Source organism: Pimephales promelas, chromosome 3 (genome assembly GCF_988280905.1).
Source record: "Pimephales promelas chromosome 3, fPimPro1.hap1.1, whole genome shotgun sequence".
Lineage (NCBI taxonomy): Eukaryota > Metazoa > Chordata > Actinopteri > Cypriniformes > Leuciscidae > Pimephales > Pimephales promelas.
In genome coordinates, this window is record NC_142771.1 from 7008983 (window position 1) to 7023002 (window position 14020).

The window sequence follows — 14020 nt, forward strand, 5'->3', positions numbered from 1 at the left end:
GAAGACTGGAGTAATGATGCTGAAATAATTCAGCTTTGATCAATGGAATAAATGTAAACACTTATTTAAATTGTAATAATATTTCACAACATACTGTATTTTTGATCAAATAATATCTTACAGCCCCCAAACTTTTGAACACTGGTGTATATATGAAGAGTTCAGATGCAAAAGCCTCTAAGTGCCATTTGAAATTTTCTTCTTTAATGATGATTTTTATCAAGCTTGTATATTTAAGTATATTTTTATATTTTACCTATTAATTGTTATTTAAGTGAAATTACTGAACTTAAATATACAAGTTTGATAAAAATCATCATTAAAGAAGAAAATTTCAAATGGCATTTAGAGGCTTTTGCATCTGAACTCTTCATATATTTGCTCTTTCAACCAATCAGAGTCCAGATCCAGAACTATTTGTTAAATAATGTGTGACTGCATCAAACAATAACATTCCCATATCTTTCAATTCTGACGTGAGATCAAATCTCTCTCTCTCTCTCCATCTACACACACATTCCCTCACACGGACCAACAGACCAATCATCCCCTCTCTCTCTCTCTCTATCTGTGTGTGTCTCTCCTCCTTTTCTCTCATTTTCCCACACGTTTTCTCATCCCTGCGCAGTCCACGTTTCCAGATCGCAGTGTGTTTCTCCTGCAGAGGAAGAGGAGGAAGAGAGATACCCTGAGGGCGACTTCACTGAGGAGATTACAGCCCTCACACCACTGTGAGTACAGAAACATCACACACACACACACACACACACACACAGGCTGGTTGAGTCCGAATGCATGTGAGCGGATCTTAAAATGGTATTATACTTAGTCAAAGGTTTCTTTTTCAAAGCTCAAGAGCGTCAATTTGGAGGAAATACATATTGAAATATTGGAAAATATTGAGACTGTGGTTTCTGATGACAGACTGTGGTGTCTGAGCGCAGTTTGAGACTTTGTGAGATCTCGTTTGAAACTCTAGAGGAGACATATGTGAGATAATAGGTTATATGTCTGGAGGAACATCTGAGAAACAGGAGACTTCAACACTCTCACTGGAGAAACAATCGAGACATTGAAGATAAACACGATGATGTCAAAAAGACGTCTTTTCAACGTCTCTGTCACAAAAGTCGGACTTTGAAAAGACTTCTTTTGGACATCATTTTGCTTACTGGTCTAATTTGGGTTTTTTTGCATCTTATGTTGAGTGTTTTATTGCTCAGTTCACGGCCACGTAAGTGTGAGTGTCTTCTCAGATGATTCTCCTAAAATCTCTGTGGAGAATAAAAATAAATAGCAACCGGATTATTTGATCTTGAGAGAATTTGATGAGAAATGTTTGAGTTTACACTGAGATCTTTGGTGTATTGGTAAATCTGGGCGCAATCCGGGACATTATTGAGATCTCCTGTTTCTCAAGGCAAACGTTGAAGAGTTGGAAATGTCCTCATTTAATCTCATTGAAATGCTGGCGAAACATCGAGATTTTAAAGAGTTGATTTTTCTCTCCAGTTTGAGTGTTTCTGGAGCGTATGCTGAGAGATCAGCCAATAAAGGAACATATATACTATTTCTGTATCTTCTCAGATGTTTCTCATAAAATAACAGAAAAGAAAGTGTGGATAGCAGCCGGATTATTTGATTTTAGGGGAATTTGATGAGAAATGTTTGAGTTTACATTGAAATCTTTTCCAGAGTTTGATGTGTTGAGTGCAGTTTGAGACATTATTGAGACACGTGTGAGACTTTGTCTCCGTAGGAACATTTTAATTTTATTGGAATGAAGGAGAAACAATTGAGAGGTTTAAAGTTTATAATCTTTCAGTGTTTCTGTATATCATCCTGAGAAATCAGCGATTAGAGGACGTTTTATTGCTCGTTTCTTGGTTATGTGTGTATCTTCTCCTAAAATCTGTGTTGAGAAATAAAACCTTATTTGATCTTGAGAGAATTGGATGAGAAATGTTCAGTTTGGATTCGCTGACTTTTTCACATGGCTTTATAGGAGACACTACTGAGATCTCAAGAGAAACATTTGACAAGCAGGAAAAAATATCGTTTTAATCTCTTTGAATTTTAAGAGAAACAACTGAGATTTGTAATTTTTCCCTTTTGAGTGTTTCTGCATCTTATTCTGCGAGATCATTGACCACACTGTAAAAAATAAACCGTAAATTTTACGGTAAAAAAACGGCAGCTGTGGTTGCCAGAACTTTACCGTTAAAAATATGGTAGGAACGTTAATGGTTTTACAGACTTAACTTAAAATTTACAGTAATAAACCGTAATTTATTTTCTGATAAAATGTGGATTTAACAACTTATTGATGTATTGATATCTGTTTTAGACCTCAATCACAGCTTATCACAAGCTGCACAATGTCATTCACACAAACATTAACACAATCATGGTAACACACATGAAATTAAAAAAAAATGCAATAAACATTAATTTAACAACATTAAATGTAACATAAAACCCTAATGTACATAACTGATTAGAAAAAAACTCAATAAAACTATGAGGAACCATAGTTATTTCAACAAAAATACATAAAAATGTGAAGTGTCACACAGGGAATTGTGGGAATGTCAATTTACGGTTTTTCACTGTAAATTATACAATGATTTGTTCTTTTTCACGTAAAAAAAACTGTAAATTTAACGGTATTTTACTGTAAAATTATATCACAGTTATTTACCGTGTATAATACGGAAACTTTCTGTTTACCAATTAACAGTTTCGCACTGTAGCATTTTTACAGTATTTTACCGGATTTTTTACAGTGCAGAGGAGCATTTCATTGCTCAGATCTCTTTTACGTCTCAGTATCATCTCTTATGGTCCTCGGGAGAAACAGAAATGAGGTTTATGTGATCTTGGGAACATTTGAGTTCACATTGAGATTCAAGTGCGTTCCGAGTTTTCAATCTCCAATTTCCATCATTGAGAGACACCTGAGGTCTCGTGTGTGGTTCGCCGGGTGCTTTACAAAGCTCGGGATGTGATGAGCGCGTCTTTTTTATCTCTGTCTGGTGAAAGCTGTGAGTTTGCTGAATATCTGCTGACCTGTTCGCTCGTGTTTCAGAAATGTGAAGCGTCTGTTCTTCCGTCAGTCTGTGTGTGTGTGTGTGTGTGTGTCTCAGACAAATTGCCACGCGTCTCCGGAGGATACTTTTACTGTATTAAAGAGATCCGTGCTGCTTTACACACCATCTGCTTCAGAAACTCACTGAGAAACAAGATGTTTGCAGAGGGGAAAAAACTATCAAACATTCAGCGATGAAACAGCGGATTTGACCTTTATTGGGTTCATTTTTAGATTTTTTAAAAATATTTTTATCTCAGGTGGTGAACATCTCATTAGGGTGACAAGTCCACAATGACAGAAGACTTCATTTTGTGTTCGAGATGAAGAGAATGAGAGGAGATGAGATCAGTCAAGTTCATTATCTCCCCCTCCGTCTCTCGTGCAGGTGCTTCGGCTGCTTATGGAAATATCAGGCGAAATTAAATTAGCCATCGAGTACGCATATTAAAGTTCTCCATCACCGAGGGTTGGGATGCTCTTTGTGCTGGAGTGAGTTTTTCCCTTCATGGCTTTATAAAGCACACACACGTGTAATTGATCATTAGGGATTTCGCAAAACTGATGTATGTGGTGACATCATTCGAGGTGACTTTTTATGATGGAAGAGCTTGAAAAAATGTAATATTTCCACATTAATTTTAGGAGTATGTAGATAATATGAAAAGTCACATGAGATGAAGGGAACCTTTTTTTTTCGATTGGGTTCGTATAGACCCATGACCCGATTGAGGGATAAGCTATTAATTATAAGCTTGTTATCCATTTATGAGATTGTGATGTACTGAGTCACATGTGTTGTGATGTGTGTGTCGAATAATGTAATAATGTGGGCTTGATTTTATCCGTCAGAATTAGATTAGCTGGTGAAGTTATTAATGAAACCTACAATGTAAAAAAAATATTGTTGGTTTAACTTAAAAAAGTAAGTAACCTGGTTGCCTTAAAATTTTAAGTTCATTGAACTGGAAAAAGTGAGTTAATACAATGAAGGAGATTAATTTAACCATCAGAAACTCAAAATTATATGTTATCTGAACTAAATAAATTATTTAAGTTGATTTGACAAAAGAAAAAATTTGATTACTACACTGTAAAAAATATTGTTGGTTTAACTTAAAAAAGTAAGTAACCTGGGTTGCCTTAAAATTTTAAGTTGATTGAACTGGAAAAAGTGAGTTAATACAACGAAGGAGATTATTTTAGTTATCAGAAACTCAAAATAATAAGTTAACTCAACTAAATAAATTATTGTAAAGTTGATTTGACAAAAGAAAATATGTTGTGATAACAAATCTTGAAAATATTTTTTACAGTGTAAACATAATGAGAAACGTAAAGTAAAGACATTCATTAGGGGAAAAAGTTGTAGTTTTGATTGAACTGTGATGAAACAATAGATTAGTTAAAGTTATATTGCGCAACTCTCTGGAATACTTGATTCTGATTGGTCAGTGTGCTTTCGCTCCTTTTAGTTTTTGTCTTGACTTTAACACGCTGAGTTAAAGTTTAGTCAACATGTTTGCTATCTGTTTGCTTTGGCAATATCTGTCAATCCCCATTTGACGTAGGATAATTGTTGAGTTATTAAATTCATAAATGTCTGGAGAGATATACGCAGCAGAGAGAGAGTATTTTAATGCGACTCACCTGTCAGCGAGCGCCGCTCATCACAACGCCACAGGAAATGAGATCAGAGGCGTCATATTCTGACAGCACCTTTTTAAACACACACACACACACACACACACACCATCATTACATTTCTCCTCCGTCTCTGCATTATTATTATTATTAATAATTTCTGCCTTTCTGCCGTCATTAGCAGCTCACCGTCATGTTTACATGTTCACATGCTCCATATTCACCACTGGGAAAACTGAGTTACATAGTTGACATGCTCCTCAGTGGGATCAAATGAGAAAATCGATCAATCAATCAACAAATAAATCAATAAATCAACAAATCAATTGATAATTCACAGCGCGAATGAACAATGACTGCAATAGCAGATTTCGAACAGAGATGGCGACAAAGAGGGAAAAACGCCGAACTGCAGCTTTAACAATCTCAAAAACTATTTCTTATAAAAAAAATGACAAACTAAAATTCACAATTTTTTTTTTCAATTTTTTTTTTTACAATTTCCCATTCATTTCCTATGGGGGTCATTTTTGACCAAAGACCACAAGTGTGACTATTTTTTTTAAAACCACTTAGCATGCTCAGATCATGACCTCAATTTTTTTGTGTGTTCACATACATAATGCCATAAAAGTCACCAAGTTTTGTAATATTGCGATGAAGCTGTGATTTTTAAAAATTTAAAACATACTTTTTGTAATCAAATGTATTGGTGTGTATGTGTATAAAAGTGTGTTTGTATGTGTGTGTGTGTTGGTGGGTGTGTCTGTTTTGCACTCTAGATGTTGTAGAGTGTCACCCCTTTCTTGCGGCGTACTTTTTTTTAGAATTTGACGATTGTACATACAAAAATTCCGATAGTTTTTTTTTGTTGTCAATTTCCCATTAATTTCCTATGGGTCGGTCATTTTTGACAGAAGAGCAAAAGTGTGACTCATTTTTTTACGACCACTTAAATTGCTCGAATCATGACCTCAATTTGTTTTTGTGTTCACATACCCAATGCCATAAAAGTCGCCAAGTTTCGTAATTTTCTGAAGAAGCTGTGATTTTTAAAAATTCAAAACAGATTTCTTTAATCACAATTTATTGGTGTTTTTGTGTATAAAAGTGTGTGTGTATGTGTTCTGTTTTGCACTTTTGATTTTTTAGAGTGTCACCCTTCATTGTTGAACACTTTTTTTTCTGCATTGTGGCCGATTTGTAGATTGTACACACAAAAATTCTCAAAGTTTTTGTGTTTTTGTCAATTTCCCATTCATTTCCTTTTTGACCAAAGAGCACAAGTGTGACTATTTTTTTACTACCACTTAGCCTGCTCGCATCATGACCTCATTTTTTTTGTATTCACATACATAATGCCATAAAAGTCACCAAGTTTCGTAACATTTCGATGAAGCTGTGATTTTTAAAAATTCAAAACAGAAATTTTTCGGTCAGAAATGACCGAAGAGCACCTGAGGGTTAAGTTGGCACCAAAGTGGTCAGAAATGCCTCTGAAGAGATTTCACGTGATTTTTCTTTCCTGAGCATATGATCTGCTGGAAGCCAATATTTCTGCAGCGAGGGGAAGATGTATCTGTGGTTCTTATAATCGGTGACGTGCGGCGTGATCAATAGCTGAGTGTTAGCACTGTGTGTGTGTGTGTGAGCAGAAGAAACCAGGAGAAAGAGACGATTACCTGCCAAAGCCCCACTGGAGAGACATCCGTCTCACACACACAACCTTCATCGGACAGTCATCTGACCTCTCGGTCTTCATAATGCGCAGTTCCTTTGTGTGTTTGTGTTTCTCGCTCTGGATGTGTTGTTTGGTTCTTCTGATCCGCATAACATTTGGTTATATGGCTGGCTATTTTTTGCACAGGCATCTTTTTATTCCTGACACTCTTTTCTTTACGGGACTCTGTCACGATTTGTGTATGTGTTTTATGTGCTGGCATTGAAAAAGCATCCCATCAGTGTGTGTCAGAGCTGATTTACACACACACACACCGCACATAGGATCTAACAGCCATCACTGAATCTCAGGGACAGTCACACACTATGGCCCTAAATAATTTTTCACATATATATATATATATATTTAGACATCCTGGTTGTTTTACTGGCAGATCTGAGTCTGTATCTGGGCTTCATTGGTCAGTTGTTTAGTAAGAGCACCGTCGACCTCGACGCTGTACTGAAGTAACTAGTAAAGTGATTTGAGCTCTGTCAACAACAGAAACCGAGAGAGAAACTTTCCTGTCAGAAACTGACACAGACCTCTGTTGTTCTTCACTTGCAGTCACTCTTCATTCTCGCAGGCTTGTTGTCAGATTGGCTGCAGTCTGTCAAATCTAAGCGTATTTAAATATAACATTTTCTTTATAGCATATGCATGTCTGAGATTCGTGTCTGTTATGAAGGTACCTGTCAGAAAATAGACCCGTCTGTCTAAGAGCAGTCGTGACGTCAAAGCTTGATAAAGCTTGAGTGCTGCTGATCGCTGTGAGAGTCAACGTGACAGAACAGAGTTAAAAAAGAGATGGATGGATGGATGGATGGATGGATGGATGAATGGATGGATGGATGGATGGATGGATGAATGGATGGATGGATGGATGGATGGATGGATGGATGGATGGATAGATGGATGGATGGATGGATGGATGGATGAATGGATGGATGGATGGATGGATGATAGATGGAGGGATGATAGATGAATGGATGATAGATGGATGGATGGATGATAGATGGATGGGTGGATTATGGATGGATGATAGATGGATGGATGGATGGATGGATGGATGGATGATAGATGGATGATAGATGGAGGGATGGATGATAGATGGAGGGATGGATGATAGATGGAGGGATGGATGATAGATGGATGGGTGGATTATAGATAGATGGATGGATGGATGGATGGATGGATGGATGGATGAATGGATGAATGGATGGATGAATGGATGGATGGATGGGTGATATATGGATGGATGGATGATAGATGGATGATGGATGGATGGATGATAGATGGATGATAGATGGATGAATGATAGATGGATGATGGATGGATGGATGGATGATATGTGGATGATAGATGGATGGATGGATGATAGATGGATGATGGATGGATGGATGATAGATGGATGATGGATGGATGGATGGATGGATGGATGGATGGATGGATGGATGGATGGATGGATGGATGATAGATAGATGGATGTATGGATGGACGGATGTATGGATGGATGGATGGATGATAGACAGACGGACGGACGGACAGACAGATAGATAGATAGATAGATATACAGACAGACAGATAGATTTCAATATGTTTAGTTACATTCATTGTGTTAACTTCTTTGAAATTATATGTATTTTGAAAACCGCAATACAAATAAATGTTAATAGAATTTAACCAAATGCATGAAAACCAGGAATAGAGTATTTAGTTAAATTCAATTAACATTTATTTGTATAGAGGTTTTCAAAATACATATAATTTCATAGTAGTTGAATATATTAATACATTTATTTCCTCTTAGATGTTGTTCAATACTTCTTTTGGTAGCTGTAACAGGAGTATTTATTCAACTAGTTTAGTCTACTTAAAATACACTCTTAGAAGAAATGGTTCTATTTAGAACCAAAAATGGTTCCATCCTCTGCTTCATATACAGTATGGAAGTCCAAAATGGTTCTATATAGAACCATTTTTTTTGGTAAAAGGTTCTATTGGCCAAGTATGGAACCCCAGGGTTCTATATAGAACCCAGTGGAACCCTTTTTTAAGAGTGTATAGAACCTTTTAGGCCAGGGGTTCCAAATACGTAGCGCTGATAGAACCTTTTATGGTTCTATATAGAACCTTTTCTTCTAAGAGTGTAGTTTAGCTTGTATCCGTTTTAAAGCAGTTTTGCAGACAAGCAGTGATCAGAGAGAGAGAGAGAGAGAGAGGGAGAGAGGAGAGGAAAACCCAAGGCTTTCCGCTGTCACTGTGGAAATGATGCATCACACTTTTCTCACACCTTATGCTGAGACGAATCTGTTGTCTTATTCAGCGCGTGCCAGCCCACCCTCAGGAGCGCTAGTCACACACACACCAGGACTCCAGAGACGCACAGACTGACAGAATCTCAGCAGGCCGACACACACATCCAAGCGGAAAGATCCCATCTGAAGCCCGAGTCTCCGTCATGACGCTGGGAAACACTCTCCGTGAGCACATCGCTGGGTAATGTCCTGAAAGACGGCACCCTCACGGGGGATGGAGGAACTCCTGAACTCCTCTAATTCAACGCTTCACACACGCCGTCCCAGGATGCACTGCGTTTCCCTTTTGGAGGGAAAATGGATTGCGCCTGAAGGGGAACGTGACCTCGGATATCATCTCTGCATCTCAGCGGTGGGAAGATTGCATCTCCGTCTGAACGGCGTGCACTGCATAAAAACGTCTGGTGAGGAGAGAATGAGATATTCGTTCACATTTACTCGCCCTCATGTCCATCTAAACCCCACTTTCTTCTCTGGAAGATGGAAAGAAATATGTTCACAACGCACCCTGTTTTTAAAAACAATATGAATGCTGACCCGGCCTAAAAAAAGAGTCAGTTTTAATTAGTCAATCATTTTATCCCTTAAAACTCATCTTTGATCACCAAAATTGCATATTTAAATGTTTTATTTTCCTTTTCCTGTTTTCATGTCTTAAAATAGCTTGGATGTAACTCGACACCTTTGCCTCATCAAGTATGCGTCCTTCTATGAATATGCAAATGAGCCCCGCCTCCACTCAGAGATCCACTGGTTGACGATCACACGTTGATCTGATTGGTTACAAGGTAGTGTGTGACGTCAGAAACACCAGCGATTTCAAACCGTGTGTTTGAGACTGTCTAAAGCATATAAAAAACACATAAACAACATTAAAAACTGGATTTTCACCACAGGGGGACTTTACTTTAATTCTTTTTAGCATCAATTTTGTATTGACAATGCAAGTCGAGCACTACACAACGCTTCAGGTCCGCTCGCAATCTCTTTGACATTCTCAACAAAATATGACGTTGAGGGAATTTCATTTGCCGTAGAGTATGTGTGTGTGTGCTCGTTTTATGGGGGGTCGCTTTGCCGTTTCGCGGCCTTCTCGTATAATGAAGAGAGAAGAGGCGGATCTTTGCCGCCTTCGGTCACGGCGTTATTGAGGATGAATTTCATGAGATCTTAGTCAAGGCCTGTGGAGAGACTGAACACAATCACCTCAGCTGACTGACCCTGGACCCGCTCGTGATTTACAGCACCAATCGCCGCGCTCCATTATTGACAAACCAGGAGGATTATGGGATGTTAGCTGTGGGCCGACACCTTCAGAGCAGGACAGTAAAGGGCACAGCAGAAGCCTTGAGCGCTTTCTTCACATTTAGGCGTTTTTCTTATGCTGTCGCTAGTTTTGATTGCTCGGTTTAACCGCTAGCAGCTTTTAAAGAGATAGATCATCCAACAATGTTTCCTCACCGTCAAGTTGTTCAAAACCTCTATGTGTTTCTTTCTTCAGTTGAACACAAACGAAGATTTTGGTATTATTACTACTATTATTTATATGTACATACTTATTTTCTGGTGGTTGTGTTTTACTTTGTGGTTTTAATTATTGTTTTGTTGTTGTATATCTACACTCTAAAAAATGCTGGGTTGTTTTAACCCAACTTTGGGTCAAATATGGACTAACCCAGCCGTTGGGTTAAATTTTTACATTACATTTTTAACCCAACATTTCGGGTTTGTCCATATTTGAGCCAAAATTGGGTTAAAACAACCCAGCATTTTTTAGAGTGTATGTTGATTGTTTGAGACAAAGAATAAAAAAAAAAAAAAAAGATATTTTGAAGAATGTTGGTGACCAAAGAGTGGATGGTAGCAATTGACTTCCATAGTATGGTGGGACAAAATAAATAAATTAAATTCATTTTCATTTTTGAGTGAACTATCCCTTTAACAGATGCATTTAAAGGGATAGTTCACCCAAAAATTTAAATTACCCCATCATTTACTCACCTTTAAGATTTCCTAGGTGTATATGACTTTCTTATTTCGGATGAATTGGAGTTACATTAAAAAATATCCCAAGCTTTATAATGGGAGTGAATGGGGGGTGAGATTTTGTAGTGCAAAAAAAGTGCATCCAACCATGATAAAAGTAATACATACTAAAATAACTTGCTTCCGACAGACTCCAGTCAGCTTACACCAAAAGAGTAACACTTGAGGTGATGTATGACATAGGATTGTGTAGCGTAAGCCACCTGTCAGTCGGAAGATAGTTACTTTAGTTGATAAACTTATAAAAAAGGATATTTTTCTTGCGCAAATGCATCACTTCGCTTCACAAGGCCTTTATTAACCCCATGGAGTTGTATGGATCACCTTTATCGTGGATGGAAGCAATTTGTTGGGCTTTAAAATCTCTTGGAAATCTTGCTTGGAAGAGCCAGGACTTTTTTTTTTAATATAACTACGATGGTATTCGTCTGAAAGAAGAAAGCCATATACATCTAGGCTTGAGGGTGGGCAAATCATGGGATAATTACTATCCCTTTAAAGAGTTCTGTCGGACGCATCATTAGAACATTCTAAGGGTTCCAATCATGGGATCATTTTAATTTAAACTTTATCCAATTTTTACGAATGAAACAGCGCTTTATCACTTGAACATTTTTCAAATAACCTGTTAAAAAATTAAAATATCACAGTGATATATAAAACAGTAATATTGTGAAATAGCATTATCATTTAATAGAACTGATTTAGCAGGTTGTAAAATATAATTTAATGCGATTCAGAGCTGAATTTTCAGCATTACTGCAGTCATTAGTGTCACGTGATCCTTTGACGATTTGCTGCTCAAGAAACACTCGAAACAAAGATGAACTTCAAGAAACACGAGGCACTTCCCGTCACCCCGTTCACAAAGCAAGCAAAAGCACATGTCGTCATGTCAGTGAAATTCTTCGAGGGTCACACAGAGGTAAATGTATTTGTTGCATCTTTATTTAGCAGAGAAACCCCCCACCCAAAAAAAACTGCTTTTTAAATCAGATGTGCAATGCATGTCGAGGTTCGTGTCGAGTGTTTGAACTCTTTGAGCGCGCGATTGAAGAGGCTTCGTGTTTGATTCCCCAACAGAATGTTTTATCAAACCCGTGAGCTCATCAGGAGGAGAAGCGAGCGAGTCGCGTCGACGCTCTTTGATGTCGTACAGTATCTTGATAACGGTACGGGGACGCCGAGCGAGCGACGTAAATAAAAGATCAGAAATCCGGCTACAAAGAGAGCTTTAATGGAGGCGCGTTCGCAGGGTTGTGAGGAGTCGTCGTCCTGAGAGAGTTTCCGTGTCTGATGCGGTTTGATGTGTGAGTGGAAGAACCCTTGTTAGGGGGAGTTGAGCTGTTTGTTTATGATGGGATGGTAAGATCAGGTCAAAGGGTAGCTCTTCAGAAATGTCTTAAAATCAAGCATGTGTGTAAATTAATAATCCCACCAGAGATTTTATCTGAAAGTAGGCTAGCAGCACCATATTAAAGATATAGTTCACCCCAAAATGAAAATTCTGTCATTAATTACCGACCCCTGTGTCGTTCCAAACCTACAAAACCTTTGTTCCATCTTTAGAACACAAATGAAGATCTTTTTGATGAGATTGAGAGCTTTCTGTCCCTCCGTTGACCGCTACGCAACTATTTTGACGCATCAAAAAGTTCATTAAGAGATTGTAAAGCTAATCTATTTGAATTGAGTGGTTTAGTTACATTTTCTGAAGAGACTCGATTACTTTGTATGTTGAACAGATTGAATTTAGGGTTTTATTTACAATAAACATTCATCAACACACACATCAGTTCACTTGACTTGTGTTACGTATCACCTTTGAGCGATCAGCCAGAACCAATGAGGTTCGTTCTCGTGTTACGCATCACTTTTGAGCTTCTGCAAGAACCAATGAGGTTCGTTCTCGTGTTACGCATCACTTTTGAGCTTCTGCAAGAACCAGTGAGGTTCGTTCTCATGTTACGCATCACGTTTGAGCTTCAGCCAGAACCAATGAGGTTCGTTCTCGTGTTACGCATCACTTTTGAGCTTCTGCAAGAACCAATGAGGTTTGTTCTCGTGTTACGCATCACTTTTGAGCTTCTGCAAGAACCAATGAGGTTCGTTCTCATGTTGCGCATCACTTTTGAGCGTCTGCAAGAACCAATGAGGTTCGTTCTTGTGTTACGCATCACTTTTGAGCTTCTGCAAGAACCAACGAGGTTCGTTCTCGTGTTACGCATCACTTTTGAGCTTCTGCAAGAACCAATGAGGTTCGTTCTCGTGTTACGCATCACTTTTGAGCTTTTGCCAGAACCAATGAGGTTCGTTCGCATGTTACGCTAAACCAGTTCTTCTATTATGCAGTATACACTATGAAGTGTGCAGTATGCAGTGCACTTGTATCAATCAGGTTTCTCTCTGGCTGAAATCATTTTCAGTGTCATCTAAATCATTAACACGAACCATATCAATCTAAAAATGCATGCTGTAAGTTCAGGCCCGTCACACTGCCTCATGAGTTTGGAGGTTGTGCAAAGAGCGGGAGGCCTTCAGAGCGCCTGAGAGAGAGAGACGAGTCATTAGGATTATAAATAGCTTGTGTCATGTCTGCCATCGTTTCAATCATGACTTAATGGGGTGCAACCCGAGGACGAGCGTCGCTGACAAACACACACTCTTGTGTGACAAAGCATGGTGGAGTGACATCATCTGAAGAAAGATCTATCATGAAGTGCACAATAGCAGAAGCACACGTTGTTCAGAGAGAAAGAGATCTTTATCAAAGCCCAGCGGGAAGGACCTCATGAAACTGCCATCATTGAGACTCGATTATCTGATTTAATATCCTTAATTCAAGGTTTGATTAAACTGAAGAGTATGCTGACCTCACACAATCACTGATGGTCTTCTGGCATCTCGAGGGTTGAGACAGTCACAGTTCCTCTACACTGAGCGAATGCTCTGCTATTTTACAATTATATATCCTTTTTATTAATTTAATTAGTTCACTTTACTTAATTACCAAGGCAACATTTAAAATATTTGTTTGGTTGTTTAATATATTAGTTTTTATTTTTTTTTAAATTGCAGTTTTGATTGTTAATTTTTTTGTACATTTTATTGTTTTTGTCATATTTATTCGTTTTTTTTAAATACTACTTTTAAACAATACTTTTTGTATTTATTTCCCATGAGTTATGTACTATTATAATTTTT

The 14020-nt window shown here is 38.0% G+C and overlaps 1 protein-coding gene across 2 annotated transcripts in view; it reads left to right on the forward strand.

Annotated features, from left to right (window-relative positions):
• The first annotated feature begins 535 nt into the window (after positions 1-535).
• The window catches only part of rbfox3b (RNA binding fox-1 homolog 3b), a 329672-nt gene continuing 316187 nt past the window's right edge, over positions 536-14020 (forward strand). Inside the window, exon 1 of one of the 2 annotated variants that reach the window (XM_089128114.1) lies at positions 536-731. The gene's annotated coding sequence lies outside the window, so the exon portion shown is untranslated. The remainder of the gene's footprint in view (positions 732-14020) is intronic. The other variant, XM_039667225.2, reaches the window with a different exon arrangement.